The following is an 18,772-nucleotide window of genomic DNA, read 5'->3' as shown; positions in this document are numbered from 1 at the left end:
TTGGGTGAGACCGTTGCCAGTGCCGCCTGGCTGGCCTTCGTGGGATTTTTCGAGCGAGATTGTTGCCAGTGCCCCTGGACTGGCTCATGTGCTGGCGACACATGAAATCTTTCAAGCGAGATCGTTGCCAGTGCCCCTGGACTGGCTCTTGTGTGGGTGACACAAGAAATTTTTCGAGCGAGATCGTTGCCGGAGCCCCTGGACTGACTCATGTGCGGGCGACACAGGATATCTTTCGAGCGAGATCGTTGCCAGTGCCCCTGAACTGCCTCTTGTGTGGGATTTTTCGAGCGAGATTGTTGCCAGTGCCCCTGGACTGACTCATGTGCGGGCGACACATGAAATCTTTCGAGTGAGATCGTTGCCAGTGCCCCTGAACTGCCTCTTGTGTGGGATTTTTCGAGCGAGATCATTGCCGGTGCCCCTGGACTGGCTCTTGTGCGGGGCCGTCGTAGGATTTTCGAGCGAGATCATTGCCGGTGCCCCTGGACTGGCTCTTTTGCGGGGCCGTCGTAGGATTTTCAAGCGAGATCATAGCCGGTGCTCCAGGACTGGCTCATGTGCGGGTGACACATGAAATCTTTCGAGAGAGATTGTTGCCGGTGCCCCTGGCCTAGCTCACGTGCGGGGCCGTCGTAGGATTTTCAAGCGAGATTGTTGCCGGTGCCCCTGGACTGGCCCATGTGCGGGTGACACATGAAATGCACCATTTTGGGCGCGACTGTTACCAGTGCCGCCTGGCTGGCCTTCGTGGGATTTTTCGAGCGAGATTGTTGCCAGTGCCCCTGGACTGGCTCATGTGCGGGCGACACATGAAATCTTTATAGCGAGATCGTTGCCGGTGCCCCTAGACTGGCCCATGTGCGGGTGACACATGAAATGCACCATTTTGGGCGTGACTGTTACCAGTGCCGCCTGGCTGGCCTTCGTGGGATTTTTCGAGCGAGATTGTTGCCAGTGCCCCTGGACTGGCTCATGTGCGGGCGACACATGAAATCTTTCAAGCGAGATCGTTGCCAGTGCCCCTGGACTGGCTCTTATGTGGGTGACACAAGAAATTTTTCAAGCGAGACTGTTGCCAGTGCCCCTGGACTGGCTCTTGTGCGGGGCCGTCGTAGGATTTTCGAGCGAGATCATTGCCGGTGCCCCTGGACTGGCTCTTGTGCGGGGCCGTCGTAGGATTTTCAAGCGAGATCGTTGCCGGTGCTCCAGGACAGGCTCATGTGCGGGTGACACATGAAATCTTTCGAGAGAGATTGTTGCCGGTGCCCCTGGCCTAGCTCATGTGCGGGGCCGTCGTAGGATTTTCCAGCAAGATTGTTGCCAGTGCCCCTGGACTGGCTCTTGTACGGGGCCGTCGTAGGATTTTCGAGCGAGATTGTTGCCGGTGCCCCTGGACTGGCTCATGTGCGGGCGACACATGAAATCTTTATAGCGAGATCGTTGCCAGTGCCCCTAGACTGGCTCATGTGTGGGTGACACATGAAATGCACCATTTTGGGCGTGACCGTTGCCAGTGCCACCTGGCTGGCCTTCGTTGGATTTTTAGAGCGAGATTGTTGCTAGTGCCCCTGGACTGGCTCATGTGCGGGCGACACATGAAATCTTTCAAGCGAGATCGTTGCCAGTGCCCCTGGACTGGCTCTTGTGTGGGTGACACATGAAATGCACCATTTTGGGCGTGACCGTTGCCAGTGCCGCCTGGCTGGCCTTCGTTGGATTTTTAGAGCGAGATTGTTGCTAGTGCCCCTGGACTGGCTCATGTGCGGGCGACACATGAAATCTTTATAGCGAGATCGTTGCCGGTGCCCCTGGACTGGCTCATGTGCGGGTGACAAATGAAATGCAACATTTTGGGCACTGGCAACGATCTCGCTTGAAAGATTTCATGTGTCACCCGCACATGAGCCAGTCCAGGGGCACTGGAAACAATCTCGCTCGAAAAATCCCACGAAGGCCAGCCAGGCGACACTGGCAATGGTCACGCCCAAAGCGTTGCATTTCATTTGTCACCCGCACATGAGCCAGTCCAGGGGCACCGGCAACAATCTTGCTCGAAAATCCTACGACGGCCCCGCACATGAGCTAGGCCAGGGGCACCGGCAACAATCTCTCTCGAAGGATTTCATGTGTCACCCGCACATGAGCCTGTCCTGGAGCACTGGCAATGATCTCGCTTGAAAATCCTACGACAGCCCCGCACAAGAGCCAGTCCAGGGGCACTGGCAACGATCTCGCTCGAAAATCCCAAGAAGGCCAGCCAGGTGGAACTGGCAACGGTCACACCCAAAATGGTGCATTTCATGTGTCATCCACACATGAGCCAGTCCGGGGGCACTGGCAACGATCTCGCTCGAAAATCCCACGAAGGCCAGCCAGGCGGCACTGGCAACGGTCACACCCAAAATGGTGCATTTCATGTGTCACCCGCACATGAGCCAGTCCAGGGGCACTGGCAACGATCTCGCTCGAAAGATTTCATGTGTCGCCCGCACATGAGCCAGTCTAGGGGCACCGGCAACGATCTCGCTTGAAAATCCTACGATGGGCCCGCACAAGAGGCAGTTCAGGGGCACTGGCAACGATCTCGCTCGAAAGATATCCCGTGTCGCCCGCACATGAGTCAGTCCAGGGGCACCAGAAATGATCTCGCTCGAAAATCCTACGATGGCCCCGCACAACAGCCAGTCCAGGGGCACTGGCAACAGTCTCGCTTGAAAAATTTCTTCTGTCACCCACACAAGAGCCAGTCCAGGGGCACTGGCAATGATCTCGCTTAAAAGATTTCATGTGTCGCCCGCACATGAGCCAGTCCAGGGGCACTGGCAACAATCTCGCTCGAAAATCCTATGACGGCCCCGCACAAGAGCCAGTCCAGGGGCACTGGCAACAATCTTGCTCAAAAATCCGACGACGGCCCCGCACAAGAGCCAGTCTTGTGTGGGTGACACGAGAAATATTTTGAGCGAGACTGTTGCCAGTGCCCCTGGACTGGCTCTTGTGCGGGGCCGTCGTAGGATTTTCGAGCGAGATCATTGCCTGCCCCTGGACTGGCTCTTGTGCGGGGCCGTCGTAGGATTTTCAAGCGAGATCGTTGCCGGTGCTCCAGGACAGGCTCATGTGCGGGTGACACATGAAATCTTTCGAGAGAGATTGTTGCCGGTGCCCCTGGCCTAGCTCATGTGCGGGGCCGTCGTAGGATTTTCGAGCAAGATTGTTGCCGGTGCCCCTGGACTGGCTCATGTGCGGGTGACAAATGAAATGCAACGTTTTGGGTGTGACCGTTGCCAGTGCCGCCTGGCTGGCCTTCGTGGGATTTTTCGAGCGAGATTGTTGCCAGTGCCCCTGGACTGGCTCATGTGCTGGCGACACATGAAATCTTTCAAGCGAGATCGTTGCCAGTGCCCCTGGACTGGCTCTTGTGTGGGTGACACAAGAAATTTTTCGAGCGAGATCGTTGCCGGAGCCCCTGGACTGACTCATGTGCGGGCGACACATGAAATCTTTCGAGTGAGATCGTTGCCAGTGCCCCTGAACTGCCTCTTGTGTGGGATTTTTCGAGCGAGATCATTGCCGGTGCCCCTGGACTGGCTCTTGTGCGGGGCCGTCGTAGGATTTTCGAGCGAGATCATTGCCGGTGCCCCTGGACTGGCTCTTTTGCGGGGCCGTCGTAGGATTTTCAAGCGAGATCATAGCCGGTGCTCCAGGACTGGCTCATGTGCGGGTGACACATGAAATCTTTCGAGAGAGATTGTTGCCGGTGCCCCTGGCCTAGCTCATGTGCGGGGCCGTCGTAGGATTTTCAAGCGAGATTGTTGCCGGTGCCCCTGGACTGGCCCATGTGCGGGTGACACATGAAATGCACCATTTTGGGCGTGACTGTTACCAGTGCCGCCTGGCTGGCCTTCGTGGGATTTTTCGAGCGAGATTGTTGCCAGTGCCCCTGGACTGGCTCATGTGCGGGCGACACATGAAATCTTTATAGCGAGATCGTTGCCGGTGCCCCTAGACTGGCCCATGTGCGGGTGACACATGAAATGCACCATTTTGGGCGTGACTGTTACCAGTGCCGCCTGGCTGGCCTTCGTGGGATTTTTCGAGCGAGATTGTTGCCAGTGCCCCTGGACTGGCTCATGTGCGGGCGACACATGAAATCTTTCAAGCGAGATCGTTGCCAGTGCCCCTGGACTGGCTCTTATGTGGGTGACACAAGAAATTTTTCAAGCGAGACTGTTGCCAGTGCCCCTGGACTGGCTCTTGTGCGGGGCCGTCGTAGGATTTTCGAGCAAGATCATTGCCGGTGCCCCTGGACTGGCTCTTGTGCGGGGCCGTCGTAGGATTTTCAAGCGAGATCGTTGCCGGTGCTCCAGGACAGGCTCATGTGCGGGTGACACATGAAATCTTTCGAGAGAGATTGTTGCCGGTGCCCCTGGCCTAGCTCATGTGCGGGGCCGTCGTAGGATTTTCGAGCAAGATTGTTGCCAGTGCCCCTGGACTGGCTCTTGTACGGGGCCGTCGTAGGATTTTCGAGCGAGATTGTTGCCGGTGCCCCTGGACTGGCTCATGTGCGGGCGACACATGAAATCTTTATAGCGAGATCGTTGCCAGTGCCCCTAGACTGGCTCATGTGTGGGTGACACATGAAATGCACCATTTTGGGCGTGACCGTTGCCAGTGCCGCCTGGCTGGCCTTCGTTGGATTTTTAGAGCGAGATTGTTGCTAGTGCCCCTGGACTGGCTCATGTGCGGGCGACACATGAAATCTTTCAAGCGAGATCGTTGCCAGTGCCCCTGGACTGGCTCTTGTGTGGGTGACACATGAAATGCACCATTTTGGGCGTGACCGTTGCCAGTGCCGCCTGGCTGGCCTTCGTTGGATTTTTAGAGCGAGATTGTTGCTAGTGCCCCTGGACTGGCTCATGTGCGGGCGACACATGAAATCTTTCAAGCGAGATCGTTGCCAGTGCCCCTGGACTGGCCCTTGTGTGGGTGGCACAAGAAATTTTTCAAGCGAGATCGTTGCCAGTGCCCCTGGACTGGCTCTTGTGTGGGTGGCATAAGAAATTTTTCAAGCGAGACTGTTGCTAGTGCCCCTGGACTGGCTCTTGTGCGAGGCCGTCGTAGGATTTTCGAGCGAGATCGTTGCCGGTGCCCCTGGACTGGCTCATGTGCGGGTGACAAATGAAATGCAACATTTTAGGCGTGACCGTTGCCAGTGCCGCCTGGCTGGCCTTTGTGGGATTTTCGAGCGAGATCATTGCCAGTGCCCCTGGACTGGCTCTTGTGAGGGTGAGATCATTGCAGGTGCCCCCTGGACTGGCTCTTGTTAGGGTGACACATTAAATTTTTTTCGAGCGAGATCATTGCCAGTGCCCCTGGGCTGGCTCTTGTGTGGGTGACACATGAAACTTTTTGAGCGAGATCGTTGCCAGCGACCCTGAACTGGCTCTTGTGCGGGGCCGTCGAAGGATTTTCGAGCGAGATCGTTGCCAGTGTCCCTGGACTGACTCTTGTGCGGGTGACACATGGATTTTTTTTTTTCCGAGCGTGATCGTTGCCAGTGCCCCTGGACTGGCTCTTGTGTGGGTGGCACATGAAATGCACCATTTTCAGCATGGCCATTGTCAGTATCGCTTGACTGGCTTTCGTGCGAGTGACACGTAAAAGCACCCACTACACTCTCTGGGTGGTTGGCGTTAGGAAGGGAATCCAGCTGTAGAAACTCTGCCAAATCAGATTAGAGCCTTGTGTAGCCATCTGGCTTCACCAGTCCTCAGTCAAATCGTCCAACCCATGCTAGCATGGAAAGCAGACATTAAACGACGACGACGTATATACATATATATATATATATATATATATATAATGTATATATATATATATAATGTACATATATATATATATATAATGTATATATATGTATATATATATAATGTATATATATATATATATATATATATATATATAATGTATATATATATATATATATATATATATATATATATATATATATATAATGTATGTATGTATATATATATATATATATATATATATATATATATATATATATATGGGAGAATGTACGAAAAAAAAACAACAGACGAGGACAGGTGGTGTTAACAACAAAAGGATGTATTAATTTGACGCTTGGGAATACAGAAAATCTTTAACATTTTGAGCTACGCTCTTCAACAGAAAGAATACGGAGAAAACAAGGAGAAAAACACGGAGAAAAAAAATTGAATAGTCTTTGGTCAACGATCTATCATGGCTTCTGTCATAGCTTCTGCGGACAGGAAGTTTAGAAAGTTCACACAGGAGACCTAAGAAAAAGGGGAGATAACAAAAGGGTGATGAAAGAACGGTGACCGAAGAACAAGGAGCTGTGTGTGTGTGTGAGACAGAGAGAGAATGCTGGTGATCTTGATGTATGCATGTGTGAAAAAATGGGAAGGGGAGAAAGGAGTTGGTCAGTTGTAGTGTGTGCCTGGTGTGATGTGAGGGTGTTGGGAGGAGGGGAAGGCATGGGTGGAGTGTGGGTTAGGCTGAGGGTGGGGGTAGAGGTAGGGGTATATGGGTAGGGGGTGGGTGTAAGGAATTGGATGGGGTGGAATGGGATGGAGTGGAGTGGGTATGTAGAGTAGGAGTGTGTTGGGGTGGGGTGGGATGAGCTTATGAGGGAGCGTTGATGATGAAGGGGGGTGGCGATGAAGGGGGAAGGGGAAGATGGATATAAGAGAGGGGGAAGGCAGGTATGGGAGGAGGGAGAAAGAGAGGAAGAGAGTAAGAGGGAGAGAAAGAGAGTAAGAGAGAGGAGAGTGAGAGAGAGAGAAAGAGAGAAGACAGTGAGAGAGAGAGAGTAAGAGAGAAGAGAGTGAGAGAGAGTAAGAGAGAGAGAGGAGAGAGTAAGAGAGAAGAGAGTGAGAGAGAGTAAGAGAGAGGAGAGAAAGAGTAGGGGTGAAGAGAAGTAGGAGTGAAGAGAAGTAGGAGTGAAGAGAAGTAGGAGTGAAGAGAAGTAGGAATGAAGAGAAGTAGGAGTGAAGGGAGGTGATGAGATGTAGAGAAGTAGGAGTTGAAGCAGGAGGGGAGAGGTGAGTGGGAGGAGAGGGGAGAGATGGGTGGTAGGTGGGAGGGTCTGGGAGAGAAGCAGGGGGACGGGGGTTAATGAAGAGGGGAGGGGGTTTAGATGAAGAGGGGACTGGGTTTAGATGAAGAGGGGAGGGGAGTTGAGCCCATGTGGCGCACAGGAGCAAAGAGAGAAGATTAATCACTGTTCACAGCGCAAACAGGAGTCCGGATGGCCCCTGTGCATGGACAATCCAAACACGGACAGGTGTTGCTGCAAGGAGTGACCGGCAGAACGGAAATGGCGTGACATCGGGGTGTCATTGCAAATGCTGATGTCTCGGAGGTGTTCCGCGAATCGGTCGGCCAGGCGGCGCCCCGTTTGTCCGATGTACAGAGAATGGCAGAGAGAGCAGGAGATGCAATAGATGATGTTGGTAGAAGTGCAGGTGAAGGAGTCGGTGATGCGCTAGGGTCGGTGATGGGTGCTGGTGAGGAGGGTGGTGTTGGAGAGGTAAGGGCAAGTGCAGCAGCGTGGGTGGGAGCAAGGGAACGAGCCTGGTTGGGAGGTTGGTTTGGGGAAGAAGCTGTGGACCAAGAGGTCTTGTAAGTTATGGGCTTGTTTGAAGGAGGGGAGGGGTCGATTAGGGAAGATGTGGGAGATGGAGGGGTCAGACTGGAGGCGCCGGAAAGCTCGGAGAATGGTGCGTTGGAGGGGTAGGGTGGTGGGATGGTAGGTATGGGGAAAAGGGAGGCAGGAAATGGCAGGGCGGGTTCGGGGGGAGAGAGCAGATGCACGGTCCACGGAACGTGCTCTGGCAAGGGCGGTGTGGATGGTGGTGGCTGGATATCCACGCAGGCTAAAGTGGCGAGCCATGAGTTGAGACTGAGTCTCAAAGTCATGGCTGTCACTACAATGTCTGTGTAGACGGAGGAATTGGGAATAGGGGATGGAAAGTTTGGTGTGTATACATTATATATATATATATATATATATATATATATAATGTATATATGTATATATATATATATATATATATAAAATGTATGTATATATGTATAATGTATATATATATATATATAATGTATACTAGTTTATGTATATATTAATATTATCTCAGTTTCAAAAAAAAACATGACAATGTAAATATGTTAATAGTTACCATGGGTAGCAAAAATCACACAAAAAAAACAGGATATCACACCCGTTTTATAGGTAGAGATACCATGTTAAAGCGATGCATTTTGAGTAGATATAAATAACAATAAATGGAGCAAAACGCATATAAAGGAACTCTTATTTAAATGCGTTTTGCTCCATTTATTGTTATTATCTTCTTAATATATAAAGCTGAAGTTGTGTGTCTGTGTGAAGCCTTTTTAAAAGTGTATAGAAATCCACATTTTCCACTTTTTCGTAAAAATGTTTACATCAATGGAATTTTCTCGATGTGAACTTTCCAGTGCAGCAATTAGATTTTTAAAATTCCGTTTACTTTGTGTGATTTAAGGGAGATTTGGCTGTTGTTTCTAGCAACTTCTATATTTCTTCCCTTCTACCTGGAACGGCGTTCTTACACACGCGCTCAACATATAATATAGAGAGGGGAAGAGAGAGAGAGAGAGAGAGAGAGAGAGTGAGAGAGAGAGAGAAAGAGATACATACAAAGTCATAGATTAAACTTTCCTCTCAGTATTCTTTACCTATTTTTCATAACATTGTTACTTAAAAACACACACAACCACACATACGCGATCTGTGACAACAACATACACATTGCTCTCGTTCTCCATTCATTTCTCCCCCTCTTCCTCTCTCGCTTTCTCAAACACATACACGTGCAAGTAAACACAATCATTCACAAAAATATAACTCGCGTTCGGCAATGTGGCATAACTACAGAGTTGTACCCACCGACTTTGGAAGGTCATAACTTTCAGAAAAATGAGTATTTTTTTCTGAAATTTTCTATGCATATATTATTTATTATGTAGATTCAGTGAAATTGTTTTGGGAGGGGGTGGGGGACAATTTTCGGAAATTCCACTTAAACTCCTCTTAACTTCCAGGAAAATGAATATTTTTTCGTGAAATTTCTACAACCAGCATGACCGCAGCCACTTGGCTGAAACACATAAATAAATAAATAAATATACCTTGATGTATGTATATTTCAAGCATGTAGGAATTTTGAAGGAAACAACTGTAGGTTATTTTTGAGGAGTGTTTCTCACTCGGTGGTGTTTCGGAGCAAGTCGTCCATATTTGTTTCATTTTTCTCTATATGCTTATGTGCATCCGTAGATTTCTAATGAAGTAATAGGCAGTGAAGAGAAGCCGTCATAAGAAAATTTTGACTACCTCTATTCCTTTCTCCCCCTCTCTCTACCTCTTTCTCTCTCGTTCTCTCAAACGCATACACGTGCAAGTACACAATCATTCAGCAAAATATAACTCATGTTCGTCAATGTTTTGTAAATATACCACGATTTTCACTAGGGTGTTAGGGTTAGGATTTTAGGGTCAGGGTTAGGGTTACAGTTAGGGTCATGATTAGTGTTACGGTTATGGTTTTAGGGTCAGGGTTAGGGTTTTAGGGTTAGGGTTTAGGGTTTTAGTCGTTTTACATCTATTACACTATTATTCTTATGTTTCTTGGCTCCGGTGAGGCATCTCGGAACATTCACAATGTGAATATTCCGAACACTCTCACCACCGACACCTCCCCCGTTTGCGAGCACGCATTTTTTTCTTCATATTCGTTCCCAGCAAGTTGTTTTACACCTATTAGACTAATTTTTTTATTATTTTTGTCACCGGGTCAAACGCTTTAGTTTGACCGACAGGACAACACATTGCAAAATCAGTGAACTTCATTAGAAATGTGGGTAATTTTTCTGATTAACACCTGCACGATTTTCACTAGGGTGTTAGGGTTAGGGTTTTAGGGTTAGGGTTAGGATTAGTGTTATGGTTACAGTTTTAGGGTCAGCGTTATGGTTTTAGGGTTAGAGTTAGGTAATCGTGCGGGTGTTAATCTGAAAAATTACCGAAATGTGAAAACTACCGACCCTGCCATCTGTTATAACTTTTGTTGTTCTGTTTAATATGTACATAGACTATGTCTCCAAAGAAGAGAGCTTGCTGGGGAAAGAAAGCAACCGGTTTAAAAAGACAGCAACAGAATGCAGCAATTCACCACACTCCAGAAGCTACTTTGAACATAATGCAAAATGGTGCATCAACATCTACTGCCCAATCTGATAGAATTCTAGCAGAACTATGTAGCAACAGATCGCCAACAATTGCTTCATCAGAAATTTCCATCCTAGCTCCTGCGAAAAGGGATTACCCTGCTATGTATAATCAGGGCAGTGCAAAAAGTTGTATTGCACAAACATTTATACAGCCCATTAGACGGAAGAAATTTACGTACACTTAATAATGTTATGCAAAACAGCCTTCAGACCTTCCCTATTAATTTCATCGTCTTTTGAATTATGAACATATTAACACCATAAGTGTTTTTTCGTTGTAAGGCTTTCTTTTTTAGTTGATTTTCACCTAGCAAGACATATCGTAGATGGCGTAATAAGTAACACCCAGACAATGTCGGGTTATACTGCAAGTATATATATATATATATATATATATATATATATATATATATGTACATCACTACATGGCAGTAAAACATGGGCCATGGCTGCTGAGGACATGCGTAAGCTCGCAAGGAATGAAGCCAGTATGCTCTGATGGATGAGTAATGTCAGTGTGCATACCCGACAGAGTGTAAGCATCTTGAGAGAAAAGTTGAACATAAGAAGCATCAGTTGTGGTGTGCAAGAGAGAGGATTGCGCTGGTATGGTCATGTGGCAAGAATGGATGAGGATAGCTGCGTGAAAAAGTGCCACACTCTAACGGTTGAGGGAACCCGTGGAAGTGGCAGGCCTAGGAAGACCTGGGATGAGGTGGTGAAGCACGACCTCCGAACATTAGGCCTCACCGAGGCAATGACTTGTGACTGTGACCTTTGGAAATATGCTGTGTGTGAGAAGACCCGGCAAGTCAAGTGAGACCAAAATCCAAGGCCTCTGCCAGAGATGGAGCCAGCCCACTTACGCATAACATTCCATCATTGGACACTAAACTCCGCTTGCGAAGACATGGTGAGGCAAGTGAAATCGAAATCGAACTAAATTTGTAGGAACACTAAACTCGGCTTGTGAAAACCTGTTGGGGCAAGCGAAAGTGAAATCGTGATGGCACCTGTACCAGTTGAGCACCGTCCAAGCGCGATCATTGCCAAAGCAGCTGTCTGGCTTCCGTGCCGGTGTCACATAAATAGCACCAGCATTATCGTTACCAACGTCGCCTTCCTGGCAATTGTGCCAGTGCTGATGGACTGGCCCCTATGCAGGTGACACATAAAATACACCATTTCGAGGGTGGCAGTTGATCGTTACCAGCGTCGCCTCCTTGGCACGTGAAGACATAACGTTAAGAAAAAGAATAGAAAAAAGAGATATGAAAAATTAAACTTTATATAACTTAAATCATAATAAAAGAACTACATTGTAAACATTTTATTGAACGTTAAGATCTAAGTAATTACAGATTCTAAAGAATAAGACTAAGAAACAATATAAACTAACATAAATATTATATGCAAATCTTTGGTTTTTTTGTCTAAAACTTTATATTATATATACATATATATATATTATATATATATTTATATATATATATTATATATAAATACATATATATATATATATATATATATATATATATATATATATATATATATATATTATATATATATATATATATATATATATATATATATATATATATATATATGTATATATATATATATATATATATATATATATATATATAAACATATATATATATATATATATATATATATAGTTCTATATTTAAGAGATGAGGAATTATTTACATTATTTACATTATCTACATTTGACGGATATTCGTCCTCATCTTGTTTGTTGTTAACACAACGTTTCGGCTGATATACCCTCCAGCCTTCGTCAGGTGTCTTGGGGAAATTTCGAACCTGGGTTCTCATTCCTATCGATGTTACTATTATTATTATTATTATTATATTATTATTATTATTAATCAGGTCGCTGCCGTGAATCGAACTCGGAACCTTGGGGTTAGTAGCCTGCGCTCTTAACCACTACGCCATATGCCCGTGGGCAATTATGGGGTGAATTTTAAGGCTTATACATCTATTATTTTTCTATCCTTCCTCAATACCGGTTCCCATATGCTATTCATATCTGCACTCGGTCTGCTTAGGAGGTTGTTGTGTCCTAGCATATGTGCTGCTTCTTTTAGTTTTCGTATTTTCCAGTGTTGTTCCCTGTCTATTATTTTAACTTCATCCCACAGGGGATGAAGTTAAAGTAGTGGAAAGGGCAGGACATGCCCTCGTCCGTGAGAGGATCCATTACAACCGTTGGAAAAAACATCAACTAAATAACGAAATCAAAGAGAGGCTATCTTCTTTACTTAGAAAAATAACTAGAGATGACGACAGAAAGAGAATCCAACAAGATCTAGGAAAATCGTACATGAAAGAATTTGAAACGGTGAAGACACGCCAGATTAAGAAGTTTATGAAACTCAAAGGTCGGAGAATGAAGACTGAAGTCCATCACCCACCTGTGAAAGCAGTGATTAATGTAAGTAGCCGACGTCTGGAAGACTCCGAAGAAGCCGTACTGAACAAAGGTATCAACTTTGCGACAACCATCAAGCGCATTCCATATTTGGACATAATAGCCCCTATTGAAGAGATAGCGGTAAAGATACCGAAAGCTCAGGGAGATGAACTAAGGTGGAAGGTGAGACAGGTACTGGAGAAAGCGAAACTTCCCAAACCAAACATCACTAAGGAAGAAAAGTTCGCTATCAAAAGGCTACAAGGAGACAGTTCCATCATAGTTCTCCCAGCGGACAAGGGAAATGCTACAGTGGTGATGAACAAGTCTGACTACTCCAAAAAATTGGCAAGTCTTATAAGTGATGGTAGCTACAGTAGAGTAAAGAAAGACCCAACTCTGAAAACAGAGAGGAAGTTGTCACAGATCTTGATCAAGAACAAGGATCACTTCACACCAATGAAGTACAGACAGCTGACTCAACACTACAGTAAATTACCACACATGTACGGTCTCCCTAAGATTCACAAGGAAGGTATTCCACTAAGACCTATAGTGAGCTGTAGGGGTTCAGCATGTCATCCACTGAGCCGCTTCTTGGTGGATATAATCAGTCCATTAGCAGGAAAGTCAAAATCATACGTGAAGAATTCCATCCACTTCACAGAATTGATCAAGGATACCCCCATTGAATCCAACCAGATGGTGAGTCTAGATGTGATAAGTCTATTCACCAAAGTCCCAACTGGTGAAGCACTATCGGTGATTCAAGAAAAACTAGTGACAGACACCCATCTAAAAGAACGCACTAGTATACCAATAACAAACTTGATGGAAATGTTGACTTTCTGTGTAGAAACTACCTACTTCAGTATGGACACTGATATATATCGACAAGAAGATGGTTTAGCTATGGGTTCGCCATTATCACCGATAATAGCCAATATATACATGGAATACTTCGAGAATTTGGCTTTAGGATCAATACCACTAAAACCAACCCTATGGCTGCGATACGTTGATGACACCTTTATTCTCTGGCCCCACCAGCAAGATGTCCAAATGCTGCTAGATCATGTGAACTCAATAAATCCATCCATACAGTTCACCATGGAAAAGGAACAGAACAATCAGCTGGCATTCCTGGATGTATTAATAACACGCACCGAGTATGGATTCAGGACATCCGTATATCGCAAGCCAACCTTCACTGGACGATACCTTAACTTCAATTCCCACCATCCATACAGTGTAAAGAGAGGAATTGCTCAGTACCTAAAACACCGAGCAAAGAATATAAGTAGCGATCGTGATACCCACCATGAGGAAATGATCAAGCTCAGTAACAATCTATTAAGAAACAACTACCCCAAGAACATACTATCTACTCCAATTATGAAGAAAAGAGAGGATGAAACCAATAAACTGTCTACAGTCTGTCTACCCTATGTGAAAGGCCTCTCCGAAAAGATACAAAAGATATGCGGCCCATATGACATCAGGGCAGTATTCAAGAGCAATACAACACTTCGCAAATATCTCCTTCGGGTAAAACCACCAACAGAAGAGAATATGACCAAAAACTGCGTGTACTCCATCCCATGCAGCTGTGGTAGGTTATACAAAGGCGAAACATGTCGCCCCCTCAAAATAAGGGTAGAAGAACATCGCAAAGCTGTGACACGAGGAGATATCGATAAATCGGGTATAGCTGATCATGTATGGAAAAATGGAAACCACCTCCCCCTGTGGGATGAAGTTAAAATAATAGACAGGGAACAACACTGGAAAATACGAAAACTAAAAGAAGCAGCACATATGCTAGGACACAACAACCTCCTAAGCAGACCGAGTGCAGATATGAATAGCATATGGGAACCGGTATTGAGGAAGGATAGAAAAATAATAGATTTATAAGCCTTAAAATTCACCCCATAATTGCCCACGGGCATATGGCGTAGTGGTTAAGAGCGCAGGCTACTAACCCCAAGGTTCCGAGTTCGATTCACGGCAGCGACCTGATTAATAATAATAATAATATAATAATAATAATAATAATAGTAACATCGATAGGAATGAGAACCCAGGTTCGAAATTTCCCCAAGACACCTGACGAAGGCTGGAGGGTATATCAGCCGAAACGTTGTGTTAACAACAAACAAGATGAGGACGAATATCCGTCAAATGTCGATAATGTAAATAATGTATATATATATATATATATATATATATATATATATATATATATATATATATATAAACATATATATATATATATATATAAACATATATATATATATATATAAACATATATATATATATATATATATATATATATATATAAACATATATATATATATATATATATATATATATATATATATATATATATATATATAGGGAAGCTAATCTAAGCAACAGGTTTATTTAGTCAGAGGGGAAGCAGATAATAAAAAATTTATGTTCTGTGCTGTGAGGACCAAAGACTTGAGGTATTTCGTATTGCAAGGCAGTGTGTACGAGAGAATTGTTATGTCGTCGGAGAGAAATGTGTTTGCATGGATGATGGTACGCTTGCACTAAACGAGGCTGCAAAGAAAGAGGTATGGGGATGCCACTACGAAAGGTTGCTCAATAAAGAGAATGATTGGGAGGAAGAGAGTCTGATGAATGTCGACCTAACAAAGTCATTCGAGTTGACAGTACCATGGTAGATAAAGCTATTTAGAGTATGAAGACAGGGAAAGCCCCCGGCCCTTCAGGAATCACTGCAGAGATGCTCAAAATATCTGGCAGTGTCGGCTATAGCCTAGTCACCTGTACAGTTAACCAGGTGATACACGAAGGAGTCATACCCAATGACTGGTGTAGCAGCACCATTGTCAACTGCTACAAAGGTAAAGCTTACGCTTTAGATACAAATAATTACAGAGGTTTCAAGTTGTTAGATCAGGTAATGAAAGTCATGGAGAGGGTCATAGACCTCCAGAATTCAAGACAGGATGCCCCTGGGAGCTCCTCTATGCTGATGACCTTGCACTAATTGCTAAGTCACTATCAGAACTAGATGAGAAGTTTCAGGTGTGGAAGCAAGGACTCGAATCGAAGGGCCTTAGTGTCAACCTAGCTAAAACCAAAGTCCTAATAAGTAGGAAGGTAGACAAAACACAAATCCCTTCAGGTAGATGGCCCTGCTCGATCTGTAGAAAAGGCGTAGGTAGAAACTCTATAAGATGCACCCAGTGCAAGCTATGGACACGTAAGAGGTGCAGCAATATCAAAGGAAGGTTAACTAAGAAGTTAGTTTTTGTATGTAGCAGATGTTCAGGAGCAATAAACATTGTAAATGTGCAGAAAACAACTTCTGCCACATTCCAGGGAGAAAAACTAGACATATTTGATAGCTTCTGCTATCTAGGTGACCAAGTTAGTAGTGGGGGAGGGTTTGCTGAAAGTGTAGCTGCTAGAATAAGAATAGCCTGGGCAAAGTTCAGAGGGCTCTTACCTCTGCTGGTGACAAGGGGCCTCTCACTCAGAGTAAAAGGCAGACTGTATGATGCATGTGTACGAATAGCCATGCTTCATGGCACTGAAAATTGGGCCGTGACTGCTGAGGACATGCATAGGCTCACAAGGAATGAAGCCAGTATGCTTCAATGAATGTGTAATGTCAGTGTGCATACTAGACAGAGTGTTAGTACCTTGAGAGAAAAGTTGAACTTACGAAGCATCAGTTGTGGTGTGTAAGAGAGACGATTGCGCTGGTATGGTCACGTAGCGAGAATGGATGAGGATAGCTGTGTGAAAAAGTGCCACACCCTAGCAGTTAAGGAAACCTGTGGAAGAGGTAGGCCCAAGAAGACCTGGGATGAGGTGGTGAGGCACGACCTTCGAACATTGGGCCTTACCAAGACAATGACTTCTGACCGAGACCTTTGGAAATATGCTGTGCATGAGAAGACCTGGCAAGCCAAGTGAGACCTAAATCTAAGGCCTCAACCAGCCCACTTATGCGTACCTTCCTTCATTGGACACTAAACTCCGCCTGCGAAGACCTGTTGAGGCAAGTGAAATTGAAATCGAGTTAAATTCGATGACTGGCACCCATGCCAATGTCGTCTCCTTCATTGGACATGAAACTCAGCTTGCGAAGACCTGTTGGTGCAAGCGAAAGCGAAATCGTCATGGCACCTGTGCCCAGCATCGCTTTCCTGGCACTTGTGCCGGATGGCACGTGTAAAGACATTCGAGCGAGATTGTTGCCAGTGCCGCCGAACTGGCTCCGGTGCAGGTGGCACATAAAATACACCATCTTGAGCATGGCCATTGCAAGTATCGCCTGACTGGCCTTTGTGCCAGTGGCACGTAAAAGCACCCACTACACTCTCGGAGTGGTTGGCGTTAGGAAGGGCATCCAGCTGTAGAAACTGCCAAGTTAGGAAGGGCATCCAGCTGTAGAAACTGCCAAATCAGATTGAAACCTAGTGTAGCCATCTGGTTTCACCAGTCCTCAGTCAAATCGTCCAACTCTTGCTAGCATGGAAAGTGGATGTTAAACGACGATGATGATAGGAAGAAGAAAATGGAGGGAATCAGTTGTTAGACATTATATTATGTCTATTAATTTATTTGAAACATTTCAGATTAATATATAAATACATGTGTAAAGTATTAGTAGTTTCTATAATAGAGAAAGAAGACCAGTTTCTTACAGCTGTTTCAGCCAAGAGGTTACAGTCCCCCATATGCTATATCCATCTTTTCAGTGTATTGTAGTAATCTGTAGATAAAATTAGGGTACTTGGGTATGCCTGTAGTCTTTGTCAGGGAGTTTTATAAGAAAGCCAAGAAGTTCATATGGTTAATTTACACATATATACATACACACCCATAGATACATATACATACACACATGCATGTATATATGCATGTACATACTTATAACCGAATTAGTTATTAGTAGGTGTAGTACAATATTCTTATTAAAGCATGGATAAAAAGAAAAATAGAAATAACAGTATAATCGATGAAAATAATGGAGTTTGGGAGGGGTACAGTTTTTTGGAACTGAAAATGCACATAAAAGGAGAAATACATTTATATACATACATACAAATATAGATATATACATATATCTATATACATATATATATGCACACTTATTTCATGCGTTAGGTAAGGTGTATTTCTGCAGTAGTTCATAATGTCCTTGCATATGAATGAATGAATGAATGAATGAATGAATGAACAAATGTACACACACATAGATATAGATATACATAAATATATGATGTGTTTATAGTTGAAGGCCTAAAATCATGGTCCCCATTATGGGGTGAAAGTTTATATCAATAGCTATGATAGCAGTTGGTACTAAATTAGTAAATGCATCGTCTTTGCAGATAGTAATGAATGACCATGCCTTCACTTGTGTTCCCCACTCACTGCTTTTTCCTTTATCCCCATCTCTATCTATTTGACACTTGCCTCTCACATTCCCACAAACTTACATACCAATTCATATCACTTCTTTCATATTCATCTTCCTGCATGTTTAGGGTATGCCCTGACAAATCTTCACCACCATCCTTCTTTTTATTTTCCAACAAGGGCAACCAGTATCTCTCCTACAGCAAGAAACCTGTTCCAGTCCCTCATTCATATCTCTCATCAACCCATGTAAAGTCACCTCCCTTAATATTACTCCCCCTTCTAGTCAAGGGGGAGTCTTGTCTTGCAAGTTACATAGTGCTGGTGCATGTAAAAAGCACCTAGTACACTCTGTAGAGTGGTTAGCATTAGGAAGGGCGAAAACTGTAGTAACCATGCCAAAACAGACACCAGAATTTGGTGCAGCTCCTGTAGAACTGTTCAACCCATGCTGGCATGGAAAACAGACATTAAATGATGATGATGATTCAACTTGACTGCTTACCTATGAAGTTTCTTTCAAGTGTGAAGAAAGAACATTGCCTTCACAAACTGCATTTAGCATGGTATAAAGGAGAT

The 18,772-nt window shown here is 44.9% G+C and overlaps 1 protein-coding gene across 2 annotated transcripts in view; it reads right to left on the bottom strand.

Moving 5' to 3' along the window:
* Positions 1 to 18,772, bottom strand: part of LOC106878777 (general transcription factor 3C polypeptide 3) — a 551,001-nt gene that overhangs the window by 188,266 nt on the left and 343,963 nt on the right. The gene's annotated exons all lie outside the window — the stretch shown is intronic.

The sequence above is a fragment of the Octopus bimaculoides genome, chromosome 10, assembly GCF_046866305.1.
Source record: "Octopus bimaculoides isolate indiv1 chromosome 10, ASM4686630v1, whole genome shotgun sequence".
Lineage (NCBI taxonomy): Eukaryota > Metazoa > Mollusca > Cephalopoda > Octopoda > Octopodidae > Octopus > Octopus bimaculoides.
The sequence above is the reverse complement of the archived record's forward strand: the minus strand, read 5'-3'. Positions and strand labels throughout refer to the sequence as shown.